Genomic DNA, 24,610 nt, shown 5'->3' on the forward strand with positions numbered 1-24,610 from the left:
TGAACTCATTCTACTAGCTTAATTAATTGAAGTTATAATTGAAATTTATTTAGAAGTAAATATATGTACACTAGGCTGAGCCTTAACACTTTGAGATGTGGACGAGCTATTTGAGAAATGATAAAGGTTAAATTCATTTTGTGTTGTATTGTAAACACGTGTCTCGTAATCCTTCCTGTTTCTTGTGTATCGGGCCGAATGCCTCGGCAGTATATAGATGCATCTATGGTTCGTGTCGCTCGACCCTCGGCAGTGTACACATTATTCCGAATCGGGCCGAACGACCTCGGCAGAATCGTGCGTTATATCGCTTGTAGCCCGAATATTCATGAGTTAACCTCCCTATGGATGCCCAGTATTTTATATGGTACTCCGAGTTTATTTGATGATGGCACTTGACAACTTTCGGAGATATTAAGATAGAATACAAGATTGAGAAATTCATATTTTAAAGGAAATAATTGGGAACTTTTGAGATTTATAGATTTACTTCACTGTTGATGTGCACTTCATACATGTTATAGATTATTATATTATCTTCTTGGACCTCTAGTAAGTGTCGATATCGACCCCTCATCACTACTTCTCTGGGATTTACGTACTCATGCTGCACTTCTTCACCAAATGTGCAGGATCTGACAGGTTCACTGATGACCACCTTGGCGCGTAGGCGCACCTGTTTGGGAGACTTCATGTGAGTTGCATTCCAGGCTACGCATCGCAGTCCACCAAGTCTCTATTATAATTGGGAACTTTTGAGATATACAGATTTACTTCACTATTGATGTGCACTTCATACCTGTTATAGATTAATATATTATCTTCTTGGATCTCTAGTAAGTGTTGATGTCGACCCCTCGTCACTACTTCTCTGGGATTAGTCTAGATACTTCACTTCTTCACCAAATGTGCAGGATCTGACAGGTTCACTGATGACCACCTTGGCGCGTAGGCACACCTGTTGGGGAGACTTCATGTGAGTTGCATTCCAAGCTACGCATCGCAGTACACCAAGTCTCCATTATAGTATTTATTTTATTCTGTCTTATTACATTCGAGACAGATGTTGTAATATTATTGGACTCTTTAGAAAATGCTCATGCACTTATGACACCAAGTTTTGGGGGTTCCTTCAGGTTATCCATTATTGATGTTCGTTTAAATATTTTTATTCACTCTGTAAATTCTATTTTATACTGTTCAATTAAGGAAAATTTTGATTTCAAGATACTAAAATGAGTAATTAATTTGGTGAATCACTGTTGGCTTGCCTGGCGGCGGCGTTAGGCGCCATCACGGCATATAGTGGATTTTGGGTCGTGATAGGCGTGCAGCCTGATCCCATAATAATAAAGCATATAAGGCCTGCTGCGGCGTATTGCCCGATCCATATAATAATAAAGTATATAAAGCCAATATGGTCTGCTGCGGCGTGCAGCCCGATCCCATAATTATCTTCACAATCACGCCCTCGACCTCACTCAGTCATCAATCTCTCCAGTCTCTCGGGCTTATAATGTCATGAAACTAGCCCAAAATGATGATATGATATATCAATAAATAACAACAGAGACTGAGATATGATATGCAATGAATGTATATGACTGAGTACGAAATTACAATTTAAACAAATAATTCAATAGAAACATGACCTCTGTGGGTCTCAGTAATACCGGCATATAGCCTCAACATGATTTTTAACATGATTCTCAGCTCGATTTCCTTAACACATGAAAGTGCATGGACAATGCCAAGATTATTTAACTACACAATTTCACTGAATCAATTACGTCACAGTTTCTACGGTGCACGCCTACACGCCCGTCACCTAGCATGTGCGTCACCCCCAAACAAATCATATAAGGCGTATTTTCGGGGTTTATACCCTCAGCTACAAGTTTATAAATGTTACTTACCTCAAATCGTGCAATTCTTTATTCTAATAGGCCTTTGCCTTGCGAATTGGCCTCCGAATGCTTCGTATCTAGTCACGACTTTAGTCGCTACAAATTCCACGAAAGTCGCCACTAAAGGTGTATAGTAGCGAGATTTGGGTTGCTGCAAGCACAACCGTTACTGAATATTTTTTGCGATGACTATCGAAAGTCGCCACAGAATCTACACATTAGTAATGACTTTTGTCGCCACAAATTGTAAATAAATATGCTACAAAAAAGTTTCACAAAATTGATTTTTGGGCTGGTCGCCACTAATGTGTTTTTCAGTGGCAACAATTATCGCTACAAATACTATTGTAGCTTCAGCAGCAGCTCTACTCGCCATAAATGCATGAGCTTTAACTGCGACTTTAGTTGCCACAAATTTTATTTGTTCTTGTGACAAAGTTTAGTCGCCACTAAAACAGATTTTTTCTCCATGGCCAGTATACTAATACATTCCCACTGTTAACCTAATTTTCATAAATTAGTTACATCTATAATTTCCTCTAACCCATTAACATACCAATAGCACTACTAGAAATTCGGCAAAAACCGATCACGCTCAACCGACCAATTTTGGTCGGTCAAAAAACCGGCCAAAAAACCGACTAAAGTTGGTCGGTTTTTCAAAATATTTTATTTTTTTGGTTTTTTTTTACGAAACCGACCAACATTGGTCGGTTTTCTTTGGCGCAAAAAAGCGGGAAACTATTTTTGAGTCCTGTGAAATTTATTTTTCAAGAAACCGACCAACTTTGGTCAGTTTTTCATTTAAAATAAATTAAAATTAATATAAAAAAAACCGACCGAAATCGGTCGGTTAATTCCGCCTTTCATTTTAAAAAACCGACCGAATTCGATCGGTAATTTTATTTTTTAATAAAACCGACCAACTTTGGTCGGTTATTTTCGTGCGAAAATACAATTAAAGAGTATAAATGAAATAAAAGACAGTCTTAAAATAAAATGCACCAATGGTCTAGTGGTAGAATAGTATCCTGCCATAGTACAGACCCCGGTTCGATTCCCAGATGGTGCATTTGTTAATTATATAATTAAAATACCGACAAACTTTGGTGCTAAAAAAAACGACCAATTTTGGTCGTTTTTTCGGCAATTGTTTTTTTTTTAAAATTTAATTGACCGGCCAAAGTTGGTCGGTAATTTCCGACCAACTTTGGTCGGTATGCCCTTCCGACCTTTAAAATACCGTCCACGTATAAATAGTCGCGTTTTGGACGGTTATTGGCCATTACCGACCCACTTTAGTTGGTTCTTTTGGACGGTTTTGCCCGAATTTTTAGTAGTGTAGATAACTAAAAAACAAACAATCAATTATCAAATAGAATTGCATGAACTTTTTGTTTCTAAAAAGTCTAATACAAATAAGTTATCCAATACTTCACATTACATTTTTATTGTATATACATAGAATACTAAAAAAATACAAAATGCCTTCAAACTACTCTGTCTTCAAACTCATCCTAGTCCTTGTCCACCTTCAATGTCAGTTGATGAAGTACCTTGCCATCGACAAATAAAAATCACCGGTAAGCAATATGTTATATATAATTTCACTATCCTTACAAATGGTATATAAACTATGATCGTTACCATATATAAGCGGTCTATAAAGCACACGTGGAGAGCAATTGCTAATTCACACCAACTCTCTTAGCTTCATGCTATGTATCCTTCAAAATATTCGTAATCTCCCTCAAGTTTCTGTACTGAAAGAGCCAAGAAGTACGAATTATAAACAACCACCCAATGGGATCCCACAAAAAAGTAGGAATTATGATTTGCCAAATATTTGATAATTCAACTAAAACATTAGCATACGTATTGGGATATGCATTACGTGGATCAATACTCCGGATAACACCATCAATTTTATTCAACAAATTAAACTTCCTTCAAAATAGAATATTTTGCAATTGAGCCTAAAATAGCTAAGAATATACATCTTTTTTCTTGCTAATTATGTAGACATTTGCTATGTTGGATAAAAATAACCTAGTTGTTCAAAAATAAAAGGAGCATGGGTGACAAAATAAAATCTGAAACAAGTTCACAGATCATGTTAACTCTAGATTACCACACTAAGTATGGCAAATAAATCAAAAAATATTATAAGAATCTAAAAAGTATGAAAAGTTAACTACCTATATCTGAACATGCATTTGTTGACTTTTGAGTACGTTCTTCCCCACTTCACTGGTGCATGTTATACTATTTACAAGTAACATGTAGGTAGATAAGCCATAGTATTTGTTCTTTAGCGGCATTCTTCCAAAGCAATAAGCAATTCTCACAAGAAGATAAGCAATTTAGAGACGACACTTAGAATTGATTAGTGTTCACTTGAGAACTTAATGATTGGATAATAACTTTTTCATACTTGAGAACTAATTAAAGAAGATAAGGTTCTAATCAGTATAGGACCTGAATTTGTTCTTGTTCAGTAACTAAACTTTTATTACCTCGGTTACTGCTGTAGTTTGTCGAGATGCGAGGTTCACAAAATCAAAAGCTAGTACAAGGGAGCATAATTTAAAAAATGCAGGAGTTTTACACCAAAGTGCTTTATTATTTCTGCAGGTTGAACTAGAAAATTCACAATAGAATTCAGGAATAGAAGTGATTTGCTATGATAGTGGTAGTTTAGGTGTAGCTACAGAAATCAATGAGGCTTTTATTGTACACTTAATTTTCTTGAATTCGTACAAATTTATTTGAATAAGTCATATAAACTAATCAGAAATTACACGTTTTCAGGGTGACTTCCAAGCATTGGTAGGTGAAAGTATCTAAAGTATTTGTCCATCCTTCATCTAGAGCTGATAGAAACATGTGCATGAATATAGAGGCTATGATAAAATTTATATAATACCGAGTACATGGATCATTACTAAAACATGAACACAAATATAGATACAATTAGATCAATCGCTTTTAAGAATTAACGAGAGAAGCAACTTAAGTAATCCAAAAATTCTTTAAAAGGTAAAGATATCAAGAGCATATTGTACCTTGACACACTTCAGTCATATTATTACATCTGCCATGTTTACTGCTACAATACTTATTAAGTATATGATAATGTTGATATCGATGCATATATTGAGACTAATGCGTTGTTTACAGCTAGGGGTCACATCACATTGATATCAATATCTAAGAACTAGAGATCTCTAATGCACATATTGAGATTAGTACACTTTGCACTAGTTATATATTAAACTTTTCTCTTTAACATTCTAAAGCATGTTTAATTTCTCAACATAGTTTTTGTTCGAGTATCAGGCAACTATAATCTACTTTGGAGATAGTATATGTATTACAACTGATATATTTAAAGAAATACTAGATCTGTAGCCTCTGCAACTGGTATTCTTGTTATGAAAACTTGTCACGACCCAAAAATCACTAGTCGTGATGGAACCTAACTCGACCCGCTAGGTAAGCTAACTAACAAACAATACAATCCAAATGAAATTATAGAAAAATAGTGAAGAATTATCTGGACATTTACAAATTAACCCAAGAACTGATAGTATAAATCATGAGCTTCTAAGACTTAGAATTTACAAAGCTGATACAAATAATTACACGATCTGTTTGAACGCTACATAAACAGATTAACGAAATCTAAAGCCTCCAAGGACAGGTGACAGTTATATCCGGAATGTACGAACATCTTCAGGGTCAGCTCCCGACATAACCAGCAGCTCCGCTCCAAAAGTCTGCATGCAATGTGCAGAAGTGTAGTATGAGTATAACCGACCCCATATACCCAGTAAGTATTTTGTCTAACCTCGTCGAAGTAGTGACGAGGCTTTTTAGTAAAAAGATGCTCACTAATAAAAATCTGTACTGAAATCTAGCAATAGAACTATGCTACAATATAACAGGATAGAGTACACGAAACAAATGTACAAAACAATAATAAAGTACTAGAAGAGATCACAATTCAGTAGTTTCCAATATCTCAACCAATCTTTTCCTTAGAGGGAAACCAATAAACCACAAGAGTCACCCCATAACTTTCATAACGTGAGGAATATACTCTGATATCAAGTCAATTGCACGGCAACACACTTCGTGCATTTATCTCATCCTCACTAAATATGCATACAACAGTACCAACCGGATGGCAGAAATGCCGATAACAGTAATGACAAAGTAGGAAATACCCAAGTAGCAATAATGAACGAGAATGTACAAATGGGCATCAGTAACAGACTAGGCGGAAAGCATAGAGGTGATGACAACAATCAGGAAAAGGAATGTAACTTCAACTAACTAGCATGGTGGAGGCATAAATACAATATAACGAATAAGAGGGGAACACATGATCTTTATGCGTTAACAAGTAGAAGCATGAATGACTAACACGGTAGAAGGCATGTACTAAGTGCAACCAAAATACATACTACAAAGATATAATTATGACAGCAGGAAGTAGGCATGGTATTTGCAAGTTTAGCAAGTAGAAGGCATGAGTGACACAATAACAAATAAGATAAAGAACAAGAACAGGGCATTAACGAAAAGTCACATAAGAACCATAAATACAATAATAACAGCTCAACGTAACGGCAGGAACGTATACACAAAGGAAAGATATCATAACATAATGCATGTCCCTCGTCCTCACCTGCATGAAAACACCCATCATGAACTCATGATAATTTAAAGCATGATAATATAAATGAAATGGCACGACATCACCCTTCGTGTTTTACACTCACATAACATGGCACGGCATCACCCTTTGTGCTTTTACTCACAAATGAAATGGCACGGCATCACCCTTCGTGCTTTTACTCTCAATAATATGGCACGGCATCACCCTTCATGCTTTTACTCTCAATAATATGGCACGGCATCACCCTTCGTGTTTTACACTCTCCCTCACATGATAATGTATAAACAAAGGCACGACATCACCCTTCGTGTTTTACACTCTTCCTTACCAAGCATATGTATATCAATGACAAACAAGGCAGGAAGCATAAATAACGTCAATGAGAGTGTTTAAACAAATATTCCAAATGAATCCCAATCACAACTTTCCAAGCCAACAATAGTTCAATAAACCCGCAAGAACATTATTATTCAAGTATTCCAACAAATCCCACAAATGATCTACAACACAAGTATAGAATCTAGTCTCTCAAAAATATCGGCCATAGCAATGTATTAATGATTATGCATATTGATGACCGAATTAAACACACCAATGTATTCTCAGAATTCCATCAAATTTGATCAAGTTGTAATAAGCTAAGTCTTAGTTTCTAACATTTAATACTATGTTCTTAGTATCTAGGAGTCAACTAAGGCATGAGGCAAGAAGGTCACGTGATTCTATAAGACACAATTTATAACATAATTTACCCCCCAGCATGGTTAACCCTGTCACATGCATATATTCTCGTCACCTCATATATGTATCACCCCCGCATGTAGCAAACAATGTCAAATAGTAGGAAAAATTCCCTCAACAAAGTTAGGCAAGACACTTACCTCAATTTGGCTAACTCAACACTCAATTTAGCTTTTATTTTTACAAATTCACCTCCGCCCGGCTCAATCTAGCCAAAGACGACTTAAATACACCACACAATGCAAGGGAAAACAATTTCAATTAATAAAGTTGTAATTTTTATATAATTTCTAAAAAGTCAACAAAAATTAACCATCGGGCCCGCCCGATCAAAACCCGGGTTCAAGGGTAGGTCTTGACTACCCATAGCCTCACGAGTCCAAATACGTATTTTGTTTCCAAATCCGAGTCCTATTCGACTCTCGAATCCTAAATTTTCATTTTTTAAAGTTTTGACAAAATCCCCAAATTTTTCCCTAGATTCTCGTGAATTTGATGTTAAATCTTATGTAAAATCATGAAATGTAGTTGAGAATTGATTAGAGGTACTTACCCAATGATTTGGTATGAAAATCCCTTCACAAAATCGCCTCCCATCGAAGCTAGGGTTCAAAATATAACAAAATGAAACTAAGTCTCGGAATTCTCAGCATTTAGCAAGCTGCAGATGTCGCATTTGCGACAAATGGTTCGCAAATGCAGACAAAACATCGCAAATGCGACCCCTGACAGACCAGGCCTTCATCGCAAATGCGATGCAGAGTTCGCAAATGCAAAACTCTTCAGACTTCGCAAAAGCGATAACTTCATCGCAAATGCGATCCAGTCCCCAGCAGCCTAGGTTCGCAAATGCGAACAACACTACCTCGCAAATGCGGTAGTCGCATTTGCGATGTTTCCAAAACATCGCAAATGCGATGAAACCAGAACAACACTCAAGGTTCTTACCAAAACACTCCGAAGCTAATCTGAAACTCACCCGAGCCCCCGAGGCTCCAAACCAAACACCCACACAAGTCTAAAAATATAACACGAACTCACTCGAGTGATCAAAACATCAAAATAACCTCTAGAATCATGAATCGAACGCCAAAACGCATGAAGATCAAAGTAAACTTCAAGAACCTCTAGAATCGTAACCGAGCGTCCGAACTATATCAAATCAGCTCCAAATGGCGCCAATTTTGCAGACAAGTTCTATATGACGAAACGAACCTACTTGAGGCTTCAAATCACGCATAACAACCTCGAAACGACGAGTCGCACCTCAAGTAAAAATCAATGAACTTTGAAACTTCAACTTTTACAACCGATGCCGAAACCTATCAAAACACGTCTAATTAACCTCGAATTTTGCACACACGTCACATTTGACATTACGGACCTACTCCAACTTCCGGAATCGAAATCCGACCCCGATATAAAAAGTCCACTCCCGGCCAAACTTCCCAAAAAAATCCAACTTCCGTCATTTCAAGACTAATTCGACTACAGACCTCTAAATTATAATCTGGACGCGCTCCTAAGTCCAAAATCATCCAACGGAGCTAACGGAACTAACGAAACTCCATTCCGAGATCCAATGCTAAAAGGTCAAACTTGGTCAACTCTTCCAACTTAGAGCTTAAATCTTGAAGTTCATTCTTCCAAATCGATTCCGGATAACTTGGAAACCAACACCGACGATTTACGCAAATCATAATACATCATGCGGAGAAACTCGAGCCCTCAAACTACCGAGAAAAAGTACAAATGCTCAAAACGACCAGTCGGGTCGTTACAAAACTTTAAGACTCCACCAAAAGGAACAAAGTGATCAAAAAATTTATCATTTGTTCATATGGTTCAAGAATTTCAATTACAACCAGATTGTAATATAAGAATTACATTATATGTTTTTAAAGAAGTGCTAAAATTAACTGATGAAAAGTTGGGATCGAATGCTAACGAGGTTCTTTTTCTTTTCAACGTATTCTTTAGTAGTATCCCAAATATCATCCTAGTAAATCAAATTACAGTTCCTCCTTCTCTCAAATGATTATTATTTCTCTACTCAAGTTAATACTAAATCATACGTTCAAGAATCAAAACTTTATTGCAATATAGCCAATTACCCAACCTTTTCAACCCGTCATATATGTCCTTGTGACCACATAAGAAACTATCTACGGAACACAAGCCACAAAACAAAGGACCACACTTGTTACCAATTAAAAACAAAAAACAAAAGCCACAAACAAAAACAAAATTAGATTGATCTAAGAAGAAAAATCAAGAAGTTACTTTTTAAAGTATCTACAGTTCGGAAGAGAACAACAAATATAATATGTAATTAACAGAAAAGAAAATAAATTAGAATCACATTTAATTGAGTTCCAAATTTAAAGGGGAAAAAACGAAAAATATATAAACTGAAACATCATAATAATTCGTAAAAATGAATGATCCACTTTTACCTTGAATTTGGCTCCAAATGCCTGATAATCGAATTTCTTCTAGGTAAAATATGTGTAAACAAGAGTCCCAAGACCCTAAGAAGGATCAACGAATTCTCTTCTTTACAGAGAAAGAAATCACATCCGTCATAAAAATCTTCCAAACACAACGGCACACAGAATAGTCCCCAACTTCTTCCAAAATTTCATGGTATGGTCACAACTTTCAACTCTAAGTCCTTTAACAGCCACGGGTGAGAGCTGAACGGCGATTAGATCTAACAGTAGTGAAGGTTTGGGAAGAGCAGAAGAAGGGATTTAAGAAACATTTTTGCATCGGCTAGGGTTTTGGGAGAAAGGGGAAGGGATTTGGGGAAACAAGGGAAATAAAGGAAACACTGGCAGCATATTCTCTTTCTTAAGTTTAAGCGATATAATCCAAAAACATAAAAAAGATTAGTAATATAACTAGTAGCGACTTTGTCGCTACAAATACAATTTTGTGGCAAGTATTTAAAGGTCGCTACAAATTATTCTACAGGAAAGTTTCAAAATAAAAACTTAGTAACTACTAGGGGCGACCTCGGTAAAGTCGCCACTAAAACCAGCTTTTTGAGGCGATAATGTAGGTCGCTACTAAATTTATATTATTTTAGTAGCGACATGTTTTAGTCGCCACTAAAACTAGTATTATTGTGGCAACAAGAACCGTCGCCACTAAAGATCGTCACTAAAAACCTAATTTCTTGTAGTGGATGTAGGAATCAATTCAATATGAAAATGCTAAATTTTCCAACAAAAATTCGAAATTCAACTCAAAAATCAACAGTGGGGCCCACATCTCGGAACCCGAAGAAACTTATAAAATCTGACAATCCATTCAATTACGAGTCCAACCATACTAATTTGATTCAAATCCGACTCCAAATCAGTGTTCAAAACTCGAAAATTTATTTTATGGAATTGTAGAAAATTTCTCCGATTTTTCTTGAAAAATCAATAATCTAACGCCAAAAACGAAGATTAATTCATGAAATATAATCACAAGGAAGTCAAGAACACTTACCCCAAGTTTTGTGGTGAAATTTGCCTCTTAAAATCGCCCAAATCGAGCTCCCCAACTTTGTTTATGTCAAAAATGGTGAAATCCTCCGTTATAGGGATTAATGTTTGAGCGCCACAGGTAGCGTGGGGCGCTACCTGTGGCCCAGTTTCCAGAGCCTCAAAAATTCCAGCGCCACACGCTGCCCTTGGCGCTGGTGATAAGAAATCTTTTCTATTTCGCCCGGAAATTAGCATAACTCTCTTGTACAATGTTCGCATTCGATGATTCTTTTTGCTATGGTTCCGTAATTTTAATACGGGTCTAATGCTTCAATCAACACTGAATTTGGAACTCATTTGCTTAATGTGATATAACTTATGCTTGAAGAAACGACGTCGAAACGATGAATTGCACCTCAATCCAAACTTAATGAACTTTAAATCTTTCAACTTCCAAATTTCGCGCCGAAATATATAAAATCAATCCAGAATGAGCTCAAATTTTGCGTACAAGTCATAAATGACATAACGAAGCTACTAAAATTTCTGGAATCACAATCTGGATTCGATATCATAAAAGTCAAGTTTCGGTCAAACTTCCAAACCTTCAATTTCTTATTTTCGCCATTTCAAGCCAAATTCAACTACGGACTTCAAAATAAATATCCAGACATACTCCTAAGTTCAGAATCACCATACAGAGTTATCGAAACCATCAAATTCCATTCCAGAGTCGTTTGCACAAAAGTCAAACTCCGGTCAACCCTTTGCCTTTAAGCTTCTAAACAAGGATTGTTCTTTCAATTTAATCCTGAATCATCCGAAAACCAAAGCCGACAATATACACTGGTCATAATACATCATATGAAGCTACTCAAGATTTTAAATAGTTTAAAGGAGCGTAAATATTCAAAACGACAAGCCGGACTGTTACAGTAGAGAGAAGCTCGCTTCTCACTCTAACATTTTTTACCTCTTGTCATCCTTTTGTGTTAAGGCTTTTACAGTCAACCCTCTCTATAATAACCTCGTTTGTTCCGATATATTTTGGCTTTTATAGTGAATGGCTGTTAAACACAGCATTTGACGGTTAAATATTTTTTTAGTTGTTATAGATAAAATTATCCAAAAATAGATTTTTTCTTTTTAATATTACATATAAAAGATAAAAAATTTATTCAAATTTAAAATCTCAAAAGATATGCATTTTTCACTAGTTAAATATTGAAGAAAGCTAATATGTTATTAGTAAATTCACAACTAAACATATAAAGATTTAAACTCCAAGGCAGACATTTTAAAACTACCTAGCAAAAATAAATTCTTTCAAGAGTGATGTAAGTACGTTGTAATTGTAGCTTGTTTCGTAGATTTCATTCTCTTACTAGCAATATAACGCTTGAATTGGCGAAGATTTGTGTCCAAATTTTTAGCAAAAAGGTATTCAATAGTTTTTCCTTGAAGACAATCTAAGAGCTTAATAGTTAAATATTCTATCCACATATATTTTGGAATTTGTCCAATGGAAAAGTTATCATGTGCAAATCTTCAAATCTTATATTTTATGCAAGATAGAAACATTATTTAACGGAAAAGATTGTACATATTTTTAGAGTTATTATTAGTAATCTTAAAGAATATATATGGAAGGGTAATTTTACAAAGAATGTTCTGCTATAAATATGGTTGTTGATGTTACAGGTAAAAAAACTGTTATAGAGAGGTAAAATATAACTTAAAAATTAGTTTTGAGAAAAACTTAGCTTTTATAGTGAATGAATGTTATATATAGATCTGTTATAGAGAGGTTTGATAGAAAAAACGACATTTATGAAGTGATTTATCTTTCAACTAAGTAATCTCGTTAAATAAAAGGTCACGTAAGAGAAAGTACATTTACAAGTCGTCGTCCAGCAGCTTTTTTTTTCTTCTTCTTTGAGAATATTGCAATTGTCAAACACGAAGAAACCTAAATTCCTCACAATTATACCAACACTTGCAGATTAATCAAGCTATGACGAATAAACTTTGCTTTAGCTATGGAGTTTATCACATCTATCTTCCTTTTCCTTGTCCTATTTTCTGAAGAAGCTAATAAGACGATGGCTCCGTGTAACGACCTGACTTGTCGTTTTAAAAATTTACGCCCCGTTCAATGACTTAAGGTCTCGAGCAGTTTCGCAATATGTATTATGACCTACGGGTGTGGTCGAGTTTGATTTACTAAAGATTCAGAATTAAATTAAACGAACAATCCTTAATTTGAAGCTTAAATAGAAAGAGTTGACCGGAGAGTTGACTTTTGAGAAAACGACTCCGGAATAGAATTTTGATGATGTCAATAGCTCTGTAGGTTATTTTGGACTTAGCGACGTGTCGGAAATATTATTTGGAGGTCTGTAGTGGAATTAAGCTTGAAATGCCGAAAGTTAAATTTTTGGGAAGTTTGACCGGGGGTTGACTTTTTGATATCGAGGTCGGAATCCGATTCTGGAAATTTGAATAGGTCTGTTATGTCATTTATGACTTGTGTGCAAAAATTGAAGTCATTCCGGATTGATTTGATATGTTTCGGCACAAGATATAGAATTTGAAAGTTCAAAGTTCATAAATTTTGATTTGAGGTGCGATTCGTCGTTTTGATATTGTTTGATATGATTTGAGGCCTCGAGTAGGTCCATGTTATGTTATGAAATTTTTTGGTATGTTTGGACGGGGTCCTGAGGGCCTCGGGTGAGGTTCGGATGCTTAACGGATCGAATTTGGATTTGGAGGAGGAGCTGAAGCAGCTGGGTTGCTGGTGTGATCGCACCTGCACGAAAAAGGACTCGCGGATGCGAGAAATGAGTCGCGAAAGCGGAAAATTCATGGGCTGGCCAGGCACCGCGGGTGCAAAAAATTTGCCGCGGGTGCGAAACCTTTACCGCAAGTGCGAAGCCGCAGGTGCGAAGAAATCACCGCGGATGCGAAAACCCCTAGGCAATACAAAATCAGAGAGGTTCCGAGTTTTTGCCATTTTTGGGCATTTCAAGCTCGGGTTGGGTGATTTTTGAGCAAGGTCTTCACGGGAAAACTTGAGGTAAGTCCCTTGTGATCATTTCTACTCCATAATATTGAATTATCATCGAATAATCCGATTAGATTACATGTTTTTGAGGTGTAAATCGGGGGTTTGAACTTAGGGATTTGAAAACAAAAAATTTAGATTTGGAGGTCGAGTTGTTATTGGAATTCGATAAAATTGGTATGGTTGAACTCGTATCGGAATGGGTATTCGGATTTCATGAAAGTTTTGTCAGGTTCCGAGGGGCGGGCCCCCGCGTTGACTTTTGTTGACTTTTTAGAATAAAATTTTATGTCTACTCATTATTATCCGAAATTGTTTCCGATGAATTTTAATGAAGTTATACAAATAATTTGGATAGATTTGAGCTGTCCGGAGGTCAATTCAAGCAAGAAGGCTATTTTGGAATATCGTCCTAACTTCAAAAAGGTAAGTGTCTTGCTTAACCTCGAGTGGGAGAATTACCCCTTAGACATTGAGTCTTATGTGCCATTTGTGAAATGTGAAAAGCTGTGTACGCGAGGTGACGAGTACGTACTCGGGATTATACGTGCAAAAATTCATTGAATTAAAGTCTTAGGCATTTTTGTGTAGTAAATTGGGAAATTATGGAAAATTATTAAATCGTATGTTTGTCATGCCTAAATCCTTATTGTTGAATTTGTTTTTATATGATAATTTGATGTGATTGTTACTTGAAATATTTATGAAATTTCGTGAGTATTGTTGGTTTAATATTTCTTGGAAATTAATTCCAATATGAATTTTCCTCTGCAAATAATTAATTAAATGAGCTTAAGAAGAGATGTTTATATAATTATTGAAAATTTGAATTTAATGAAGAATTTGTTTTATGTTGAGTAATTTCTATCTCCATTGATCGTTTTTGGGTGTTATATACATTGTGTGGAGCCTTGGATTATTTGTTGTGAAATTAATTGATTTTGTCATATCTTTGGAATTTGGTTGTGGCCATTGGGCAAATTGTGATATGAATTGATTTTATTATGTTGTTGTGATAATTTTCCATGTAAATTGTTGTGTTGTGTGAGTTGTTATTTTGGGGAGATAAGGGTGGCATTTCACCGTTGATATTATGTGATTATAAGGGTGGCATTTTGCTGTTGTGTTTGTTAGAATATTGTCTGGGCGGAGCGATAAGGGTGGCTATAGAAGCGTTAAGGGTGGCAATAATAGCGATAAGGGTGGCTATTGGTATTGTCTGGGCGGAGAGATAAGGGTGGCTATAGGAGCGATAAGGGTGGAAATAGGAGCGATAAGGGTGACTATTGTCAGGGACGATATGTGATGATGTAGGGTTGTGGTGTTGACAATTTTCATATGATGTTGTGATTTTCTTGTATTTATTTTTATACCTTGTGCAACTTGTCTTGTTGTTAGTAAATTAATAATAATCTGATTTATGTTGAAATTGGGAGTCTGTGGCTATTTTCAGGCGGTTTATAAAATAAAATGTGGGCACAAGGTGCCGTGAATTGTGATATGAAATGGGGATATTGGCACGTGAATTGTTCCTTACCGTTTTGATATAAAACGTCGGCACGAGGTGCTATGATAAAATGATAATGATATTTGGCACTGAATTGTCTGTGCAGTTGTGACATGAAATGAGGACACGAGGTGTCGGGCAGATATGATGATTTAATTATAGGCACGAGGTGCCGTTGAAATATGAAAATGGGCTGAGACCCGTATTTACGAAAAATATGAAAATGGACTGAGACCCGTATTTTGATGATTTTGAAATGAGGTATCACATGGTGACTTTTTAATTGAAAGAATTATATTCAAAATATTTATTTGGAAAGATTTTTATTTAGAAAGTATTATATAAAAGAATTATATTTTGAAAGATATTTATTTGAGGAAATTGTATTTGAAAAGATTTATTGAAAGAATTATATTTGAAAAATAATTATTTGAGAAAAATTGTATTTGAAAGTGAGTTATCTGGAAGAACTATGTGAAAGACATTTATTTGAAGGGCTTGATTTAATTGGGTGTAATTGTGTTTATGAATTATTGAGTGATATTAATAGTATTCTTGTTCTCTGTTGTGCATATCACTGGTTGTTTTATCCTGCCTTTATGATTTTTTATTTTCTATTATTTTGTATATTATATTGCACAGGTTATTAGACTAGTGAGTGTCTTGACTGTACCTCGTCTCTACTCCATTGAGGTTAGTCTTGATACTTACTGGGCACTGTTGTGGTGTGCTCACTCTACACTTCTGTACATTTTTGTGCAGAGCCAGGTATTGAAGATAACGGACTTGAGCAGAGTTAAAGCGGGATCGTAAGGATTCAAGGTAGAGCTGCTTCGTTGTCGCAGTCCCTTGGAGTCTTTTTATTTCATTGTATTGTTAATTTGTAATCAAATAGTATTGTATATTCGGTCCTCGTGATCATTCTATGTCTTCAATTAGAGTTCGTGACTCAGTACTACCAGTCTTGGAGGTTGTATATTGTAATTATTTCCACTGTTAGTTTTGATTATTTATTTAATTCAAAAAAATGGCTTCAAAAAAATGCAATGGAAATCGGCTTACCTAGTCTTAGAGACTAGGTGCCATCACGACTCCTGTGGTGGGATTTTGGGTCGTGACAAGTTGGTATCAGAGCTCTAGGTTCATAGGTTCTACGAGTCACGAACGAGTCTAGTAGAGTCTTGCGGATCGGTACGGAGACGTCTGTACTTATCTTTGAGAGGTTACAAAACTGTTAGGAAATTTCCATTTCTTTCATTCTTATCGTGCGGAATTTGTTGAATTTGGAATTTGAACCTTTGTATCTCCATTCTCTCACATATGGTGAGGACACGTGCTACTGGGTTAGCTGAGCAGGTATCCGTACATACTGTTAGGGCTGCAAAAGGCCGGGGCCGAGGTAGAGGTCGAGGAAGGGCACATGCTGCGACTAGAGCACCTGTCAGAACAACAGTTGAGGAGCCACTAGTAGCTCCAGTTGGGGGACAGGTACCAGAAGCACTTGTTGTTACCCCTGGACTTTAGGAGACCTTAGCACAGTTCATGAGTATGTTTGGTACATTAACTCAGGCGGGATTGATCTCTGCTGCACCAAATATTTCGCAGATTGGGGGAGTAGATCAGACTCCTACCATAATTCCATAGCAGCAGGTTCACGTTGGTCAGGTTCCGGGTGCAATACCGGTATAACCTGTTATTCCGGTTCAGCCTGAGGTCAGGCCCGAGTCATCAGAAGAAGAACAAAAGAGACTTGAAAGGTTTAAGAGGTATAGTCCACCTACTTTCAGTGGCACAACTATAGAGGATGCCCAAGAATTTCAAGAAAATTGTCACCGTATTCTCCGCACCACCTTTACTACATTTCAACTGTCAGGCGCAACGTATCGGTGGTGGCAAATCTATGAAGAAGGTAGACCATCTGATGCAACACCACCAACTTGGGCTCAATTTTCAGAAATGTTCTTGAAAGAGTTTGTTCCCCAGACTCTCAGAGATGCGTGGCGCACAGAGTTTGAACGATTGCGTCAGGGCACTATAACAGTGTCAGAATATGCTATCAGGTTCAATGAGTTAGCTCGTCATGCACCGATCTTGGTTCCTACAATCAGAGAACGGGTCCGTAGATTCATTGAGGGGCTCGATTATGATATTAAAATATGCATGGCTCGAGAATTGCAAACTGATACTCTATTTCAACTAGTGTGGAGATTGCAAGGAAGATTGAGGGTGTTTTAGGAGAGGAAAGGAAGTCTAAGGAGGCCAAAAGGTCTCGAAGATCTGGAGGGTTCAGTGGGTTTTACTCTTCAGCTAGAACCCATTATAGCGGAGGCTCGAGCAGTCAGTCAGGTCAGTCCACACATCAGATTACTCGGGGTGCTCCAATTTATAGTGCACCACCGACACGAGATTCTTACAGTGGTTATTCCAGTTATCCGGCACAGACTCACTACGAGCAGCCGCGACCTCAGAGGGGTTGTTATGAGTGTGGTGATTCTAGGCATATCATGAGAGATTGTCCCAGACTTGGGAGTGGTGGATTTCATCAGAACACTCCAGCTACAAGCTTTATTCCAGTTGATACTCCACGTGCACAGTCAGCTAGAGGTGGAGGACATGCGGGTAGTGGGCGCCTAAGAGGTGTAGACCCGACCCACTGATATAATCACTATGATTTGGCTGGGGCCAATATACAAGATGGTGTCGTTGAAGGTACGATCCTGATTTTTATTATAAAAGGATATTTTTCTTAATATGATTTAGTTCTGAATAATGAGGTGAGTCCTCCTATTATGCTCCACTTATGGTGAGCTTCGAAAAATTGTGACCCACTTATATGTTTATCCATGTTGGGAGATTTAAAGATGTGAGTCCGTGTCTGTTATTTTATTTCTGTACACTATTGAGGGCTATAAGTCCAAAAATAATTTTTATTATTCATTACAGTGGGTTTAATGATTTTCAGAATAATTGATTCCAATTTTTATGAATTATACGCCCTACCGGTATGAGAGTTCATTATATGTTGTGAAAATTATTTATGAAATGTATTGAAAGGAAGAAATAAAGGAAATTGAAAATTTCAGTTGGCATAATGTGCAACATAATTGTAATTCGGATTTGATGACGAGATCTTCGCATTTTTACATGATGTGAAATATTTATACCGGCCTGCAAGCCGCGATGGAAGTTATATAAGGACGAGGTCCTTGTGGTGAAATGTTTATGAGTTTAATATTCTCCCTTGTGAAATTTAATTTGTGCAATAATATTAATAGGGAGACATACCGGTTAGGCTTATTTGATAATGCTTGTATATTTTCTGTTCATATTCAGCCATTTTCATGCTGTAAATATTGAGTTTTAGCCTATGAGGTGAGTGCCCATGTGGCGTTAAATGTGACTCATTAATCCGAGTAAGTAATCATGAGGTCTTCATGCCTCACATTCCGTTGTTAGTGTTGTGAAAATTCAAAATGAGGTGGTGGTTAATATGAGATTAATTGATGATGCTGGAATTAATTATGAACAACTTTTAAGACCAGAGATGTGGTGATAAGCATACATATGATGTGCTTCATGTCCTGATATCATTATGGTAATGCAGTGCTTGTGATGTCGAGATTAATGTTATTGATATATACCCTGTGGTATTTTGTTGGGTTGTGGATATGTTGTTAGGAGTTGTTTGGGTGTTACTCTGGCAGGTGGATAGGCCCAATTACAGGGGAGACTCTGCCGAAATTTTCTGAAAAAAATAATTTGGGAGTTAGAAAAATTTGGGGGATTGAGATGTGTGAAAGAAGAGATAAGTTATGTTGTGTGTTTGAGGGCGAATGATCCTAAGCGGGGAAGAATGAAATACCCCATAAAATTTGATGTGTGCATAGGCATGAGTTGCTGTAGCTAGTTGAGACTAATACCATGCGTCAAAGTGAAAAACAAGTATTTTGAAAATGAATGGAGAGTTAGGGACTTTTGCTCTAAAGCTTATAAGAATGGAGAAAAGAAATAATCTCAATTGAGATGGTGTTGTCGGACCCGTGTTAAATTGCGGGAATATAAAATCACTCACTAGTACGAGTGCAAGAATATACTCAGTAATTTAAAGTCCTTAGAAAGATTCTTAGCATGTTCGAGGACGAACGCTTGTTTAAGAGGTGAAGAATGTAACAACCCGACTTGTCGTTTTAAGAATTTATGCCCTGTTCAATGACTTAAGGTCTCGAGAAGCTTCGCAATATGTATTATGGCATACGGGTGTGGTCGATTTTGATTTACTAAAGATTCGAAATTAAATTAAACGAACAATCCTTAATTTGAAGCTTAAATGGAAAGAGTTGACCGGAGAATTGACTTTTGAGAAAACGACTCCGAAATGGAATTTTGATGATGTTAATAGTTCCGTATGGTGATTTTGGACTTAACAGCGTGTCGGAAAAATTATTTGGAGGTCTGTAGTGGAATTAAGCTTGAAATATCGAAAGTTAAATTTTTGGGAAGTTTGACCGGGGGTTGACATTTTGATATCGAGATCGGAATCCGATTATGGAAATTTGAATAGGTCTGTTATGTCATTTATGACTTGTGTGCAAAATTTGAAGTCATTCCGGATTGATTTGATATGTTTCGGCACAAGATATAGAATTTGAAAGTTCAAAGTTCATAAATTTTGATTTGAGGTGCGATTCGTCGTTTTGATGTTGTTTGATATGATTTGAGGCCTCGAGTAGATCCATGTTATGTTATGGAATTTGTTGTATGTTCGGACGGGGTCCCGAGGGTCTCAGGTGAGTTTCGGATGCTTAACGGATCGAATTTGGATTTGGAGGAGGAGCTAAAGCAGCTGGGTTGCTGGTGTGATCGCACCTGCGCGAAAAAGGACCGCAGGTGCGAGCTCGCGGATGCGAGAAATGAGTCGCGGAAAATTCATAGGCTGGCCAGGCACCGCGGGTGCGAATACTTTGTCGCGGATGCGAAAATTTTGCCGCGGATGCGAAAGCTGCGGGTGCGAAACCTTTACCGCAAGTGCGAAGCCGCAGGTGCGAAGAAATTACCGTGGATGCGAAAACCCCTGGGCAATACAAAAACAGAGGGGTTCCAAGCTTTAGCCATTTTTGGGCATTTCAAGCTCGGGTTGGGCGATTTTTGAGCAAGGTCTTCACGGGAAAACTTGAGGTAAGTCCCTTGTGATCATTTCTACTCCATAATATTAAATTATCATCGAATAATCAGATTAGATTACATGGTTTTGAGGTATAAATCGGAGGTTTGAACTTAGGGATTTGAAAACGAAAATTTTAGATTTGGAGGTCGAGTTGTTATTGGAATTCGATAAAATTGGTATGGTTGAACTCGTATCGGAATGGGTGTTCGGATTTCATGAAAGTTTTGTCAGGTTCCGAGGGGCGGGCCCCGCGTCGACTTTTGTTGACTCTTTGAAATAAAATTTTATGTCTACGCATTATTATCCGGAATTGTTTCCGATTAATTTTAATGAAGTTATACAAATAATTTGGGTAGATTTGAGCTGTCCGAAGGTCAATTCAAGCAAGAAGGCTATTTTGGAATATCGGCTTAACTTCAAAAAGTTAAGTGTCTTGCTTAACCTCGAGTGGGGGAATTACCCCTTAGGCATTGAGTCTTATGTGCCATTTGTGAATTGTGAAAAGCCGTGTACGCGAGGTGACTAGTACGTACTCGGGATTATACGTGCAAAAATTCATTGAATTAAAGTCTTAGGCATTTTTGTGTAGTAAATTAGGAAATTATGAAAAATTATTAAATCATCTATTTGCCATGCCTAAATCCTTATTGTTGAATTTGTTTTTATATGATAATTTGATGTGATTGTTATTTGAAATATTTATGAACTTTCGTGAGTATTGTTGGTTTAATATTTCTTGAAAATTAATTCCAATATGAATTTTCCTCTACAAATAATTAATTAAATGAGCTTAAGAAGAGGTGTTTATATAATTATTAAAAATTTGAATTTAATGAAGACTTTGCTTTATGTTGAGTAATTTCTATCTCCATTGATTATTTTTGGGTGTTATATACATTGTGTGGAGCCTTGGGCTATTTGTTGTGAAATTAATTGATTTTGTCATATCTTTGAAATTTGGTTGTGGCCATTGGACAAATTGTGATAAGAATAGATTTTATTATGTTGCTGTGATAATTTTTCGTGTAAATTGGTTGTTATTTTGGGGCCATAAGGGTGGCATTTCACCGTTGATATTATGTGGTTATAAGAGTAGCATTTCACTGTTGTGTTTGTTAGAATATTGTCTGGGCGGAGCGATAAGGGTGGCTATAGGAGTGATAAGGTTGGCAATAGGAGCGATAAGGGTGGCTATTGGTATTGTCTGGGCGGAGCGATAAGGGTGCCTATAGGAGCGATAAGGGTGACTATTGTCAGGGACGATATGTGATGATGTGGGGTTGTGGTGTTGACAATTTTCATGTGATGTTGTGATTTTCTTGTGTTTATTTTTATACCTTGTGCAACTTGTCTTGTTGTTAGTAAATTAATAATAATTTGATTTATGTTGAAATTGGGAGCCTGTGGCTATTGCCAGGCGGTTTATAAAATAAAATGTGGGCACAAGGTGCCGTGAATTATGATATGAAATGGGGATATTGGCATGTGAATTGTCCGTACAGTTTTGATATAAAATGTCGGCACGAGGTGCTGTGATAAAATGATAATGATATTTGGCACGTGAATTATCCGTGCAGTTTGACATGAAACGAGGACACGAGGTGTCGGGCAGATATGATGATTTAATTATGGGCACGAGGTGCCGTTGAAATATAAAAATGGGCTGAGACCCGTATTTACGAAAAATATGAAAATGGGCTGAGACCCGTATTTTGATGATTTTGAAATGAGGTATCACATGGTGACTTTTTAATTGAAAGAATTATATTCAAAATATTTATTTGGAAGGATTTTTACTTAGAAAGTATTATATAAAAGAATTGTATTTTGAAAGATATTTATTTGAGGAAATTGTATTTGAAAAGATTTATTGAAAGAATTATATTTGAAAAATAATTATTTGAGAAAATTATATTTGAAAGAGAGTTATCTGGAAGAACTATGTGAAAGACATTTATTTGAAGGGCTTGATTTAATTGGGTGTAATTGTGTTTATTAATTGTTGAGTGATATTAATGATATTCTTGTTGTCTGTTGTGCATATCACTGGTTGTTTTATCCTGCCTTTATTCCATTGAGGTTAGTCTTGATACTTACTGGGCACCGCTGTGGTGTGCTCACTCTACACTTCTGCACATTTTTGTGCAGAGCCAGGTATTGAAAATAACGGACTTGAGCAGAGTTAAAGCGGGATCGTAAGGATTCAAGGTAGAGCTGCTTGGTTGTCGCAGTCCCTTGGAGTCTTTTCATTTCATTGTACTGTTAATTTGTAATCAAACAGTATTGTATATTCGGTCCTCGTGATCATTCTATGTCTTCAATTAGAGTTCGTGACTCAGTACTACCAGTCTTGGGAGGTTGTATATTATAATTATTTTCGCTGTTAGTTTTGATTATTTATTTAATTCAAAAAAAATGGCTTCAAAAAAATGCAATGGAAATCGGCTTACCTAGTTTTAGAGACTAGGTGCCATCACGACTCCTGTGGTGGGATTTTGGGTCGTGACACTCCGGTGAGCGCATACGACACCTCGCTGTAACCCTAGCCGGCTTAGTTATGTTCGAGCCAATTAAGTGCGGAAAATTGAGCCGTGCTTTCGAGCCGCGAATCTCAAAAGCAGCTTGGTCATAAGCTAATGCTGCATCCTCCGGACTCTCATACGTTCCTAGCCACAGTCTCGCGCCTCTCCTATTCGGATCTCTTATGTCCGCCGTAAATGTCCCCTATTGCCGCCGCCTCACTCCTATGTAGCGCCTCCAATCTTGCGGCACATTTTTCTCACGCGCCTCCATAGGCCCCTTTCTTTCCTCCTCGGACTCGGACTTTTCACAGTTTTCATCACAAAGGGAGGTGTTAAAGCTGTTTTCTACTGAACTTGAGCTAGGGCTATTAGACAATGCCGCGTCATTTGAAAAATTCTCAAAAAAAATTGGATCATTCAAAAGGTTCTGCTTGATAGATTCAAGGAAATCAAGGTCAGAGAAAGATAAGGTTTCATCAGCTGGATTCATTTTCTTTTCCCTATAATATTTGGATGACTAGTTTAATTTGTTGCACTTTCACTAACAAAATGAATGGAATGTTTGAAACCCTACTGCTACTTATACATTTTCAGTTTTTTTTTTCTTGATATGTTGGTAGGAACTTCCACGAAGATTACATTTCAAACACCCGCATATTGTGCTTTTAACATTCATTATTGTAAAATTTCAAGAGAAATAAATAATGTGAACTGATAATCTATTATATGTAATGAATATTATATTTCCTTCTTGAAAAGTGAGTAAACAACTATATTGTATACGGTCGAAATAGATTTCGGCCTTTCTACGTTCGATCGAGTTCGAACGTTAAAAAGTCAGAATGAGATTTGGGAGTGAGCTCTGAGGTCGGTACTAACAAACCTCGAGCCCGAAGGTCACTCGAGGAGGCGGCTCGATAATCCTATCGAGCATGTGACCTAATCGATCCGCAAGGCACTGCTTCGAGGTCGGAAATGCGCGACGCCCATCTCGAAGGTCGAACTCGATCCAATACCGTAGGGCCCGACCAAGTTACGAGTTCGAGCTAGTATCGAGCTCACAGACAAGAGCCGTTGCAACCGCACCAAGAGAGAGAATCTTGGCAGGAATCAAGGAAGAGACAAGTCATCATGGGCCATCCACTATATGTTTTATTTTATTATTTTTTGTAATGATCCTCTTCTATAAAAGGGGGAATCCTTGTAAGCTATGGACCCCGAAAAAAGAAGATCACTTCTTATATTGATAGTTATCCCCTTGTGCTTGTTTTACTTATTCATTCTTTTTGCTTATTATTTTCATCCTCACAGTCAACAATACACATATTTCCATTTCTCTACACGATTTATATTGAATTGTATCGCATATCCTTAGAACCATACACAAATCTAACGTTATCCGATTTTTCCGGTAAACAGTTTGGTGCCCACCGTGGGGCTAAGGGTAACAGTGATCATTTGATATAAATCTAAAGTACACGCCAGTTTGCAACTTCAAATCAGCAATGGCTTCACCTATCGACCATGAAGCCGACCTTT

The 24,610-nt window shown here is 36.9% G+C and overlaps 1 long non-coding RNA gene and 1 pseudogene across 1 annotated transcript; both read right to left on the minus strand.

Annotated features, from left to right (window-relative positions):
- Positions 1-5,412: 5,412 nt before the first annotated feature.
- LOC107792862 (uncharacterized) lies at positions 5,413-10,052 on the minus strand. The gene is made up of 2 exons (XR_001649619.2): positions 9,789-10,052; positions 5,413-5,686 (listed from the first exon to the last, which is right to left on the minus strand). It is a non-coding gene; the product is annotated as an uncharacterized LOC107792862 (long non-coding RNA).
- Positions 10,053-12,795: 2,743 nt separating this feature from the next.
- On the minus strand, positions 12,796-23,561 carry LOC107792861 (uncharacterized; annotated as a pseudogene).
- Positions 23,562-24,610: the final 1,049 nt, after the last annotated feature.

The sequence above is a fragment of the Nicotiana tabacum genome, chromosome 19, assembly GCF_000715075.1.
Source record: "Nicotiana tabacum cultivar K326 chromosome 19, ASM71507v2, whole genome shotgun sequence".
Classification (NCBI taxonomy): domain Eukaryota; kingdom Viridiplantae; phylum Streptophyta; class Magnoliopsida; order Solanales; family Solanaceae; genus Nicotiana; species Nicotiana tabacum.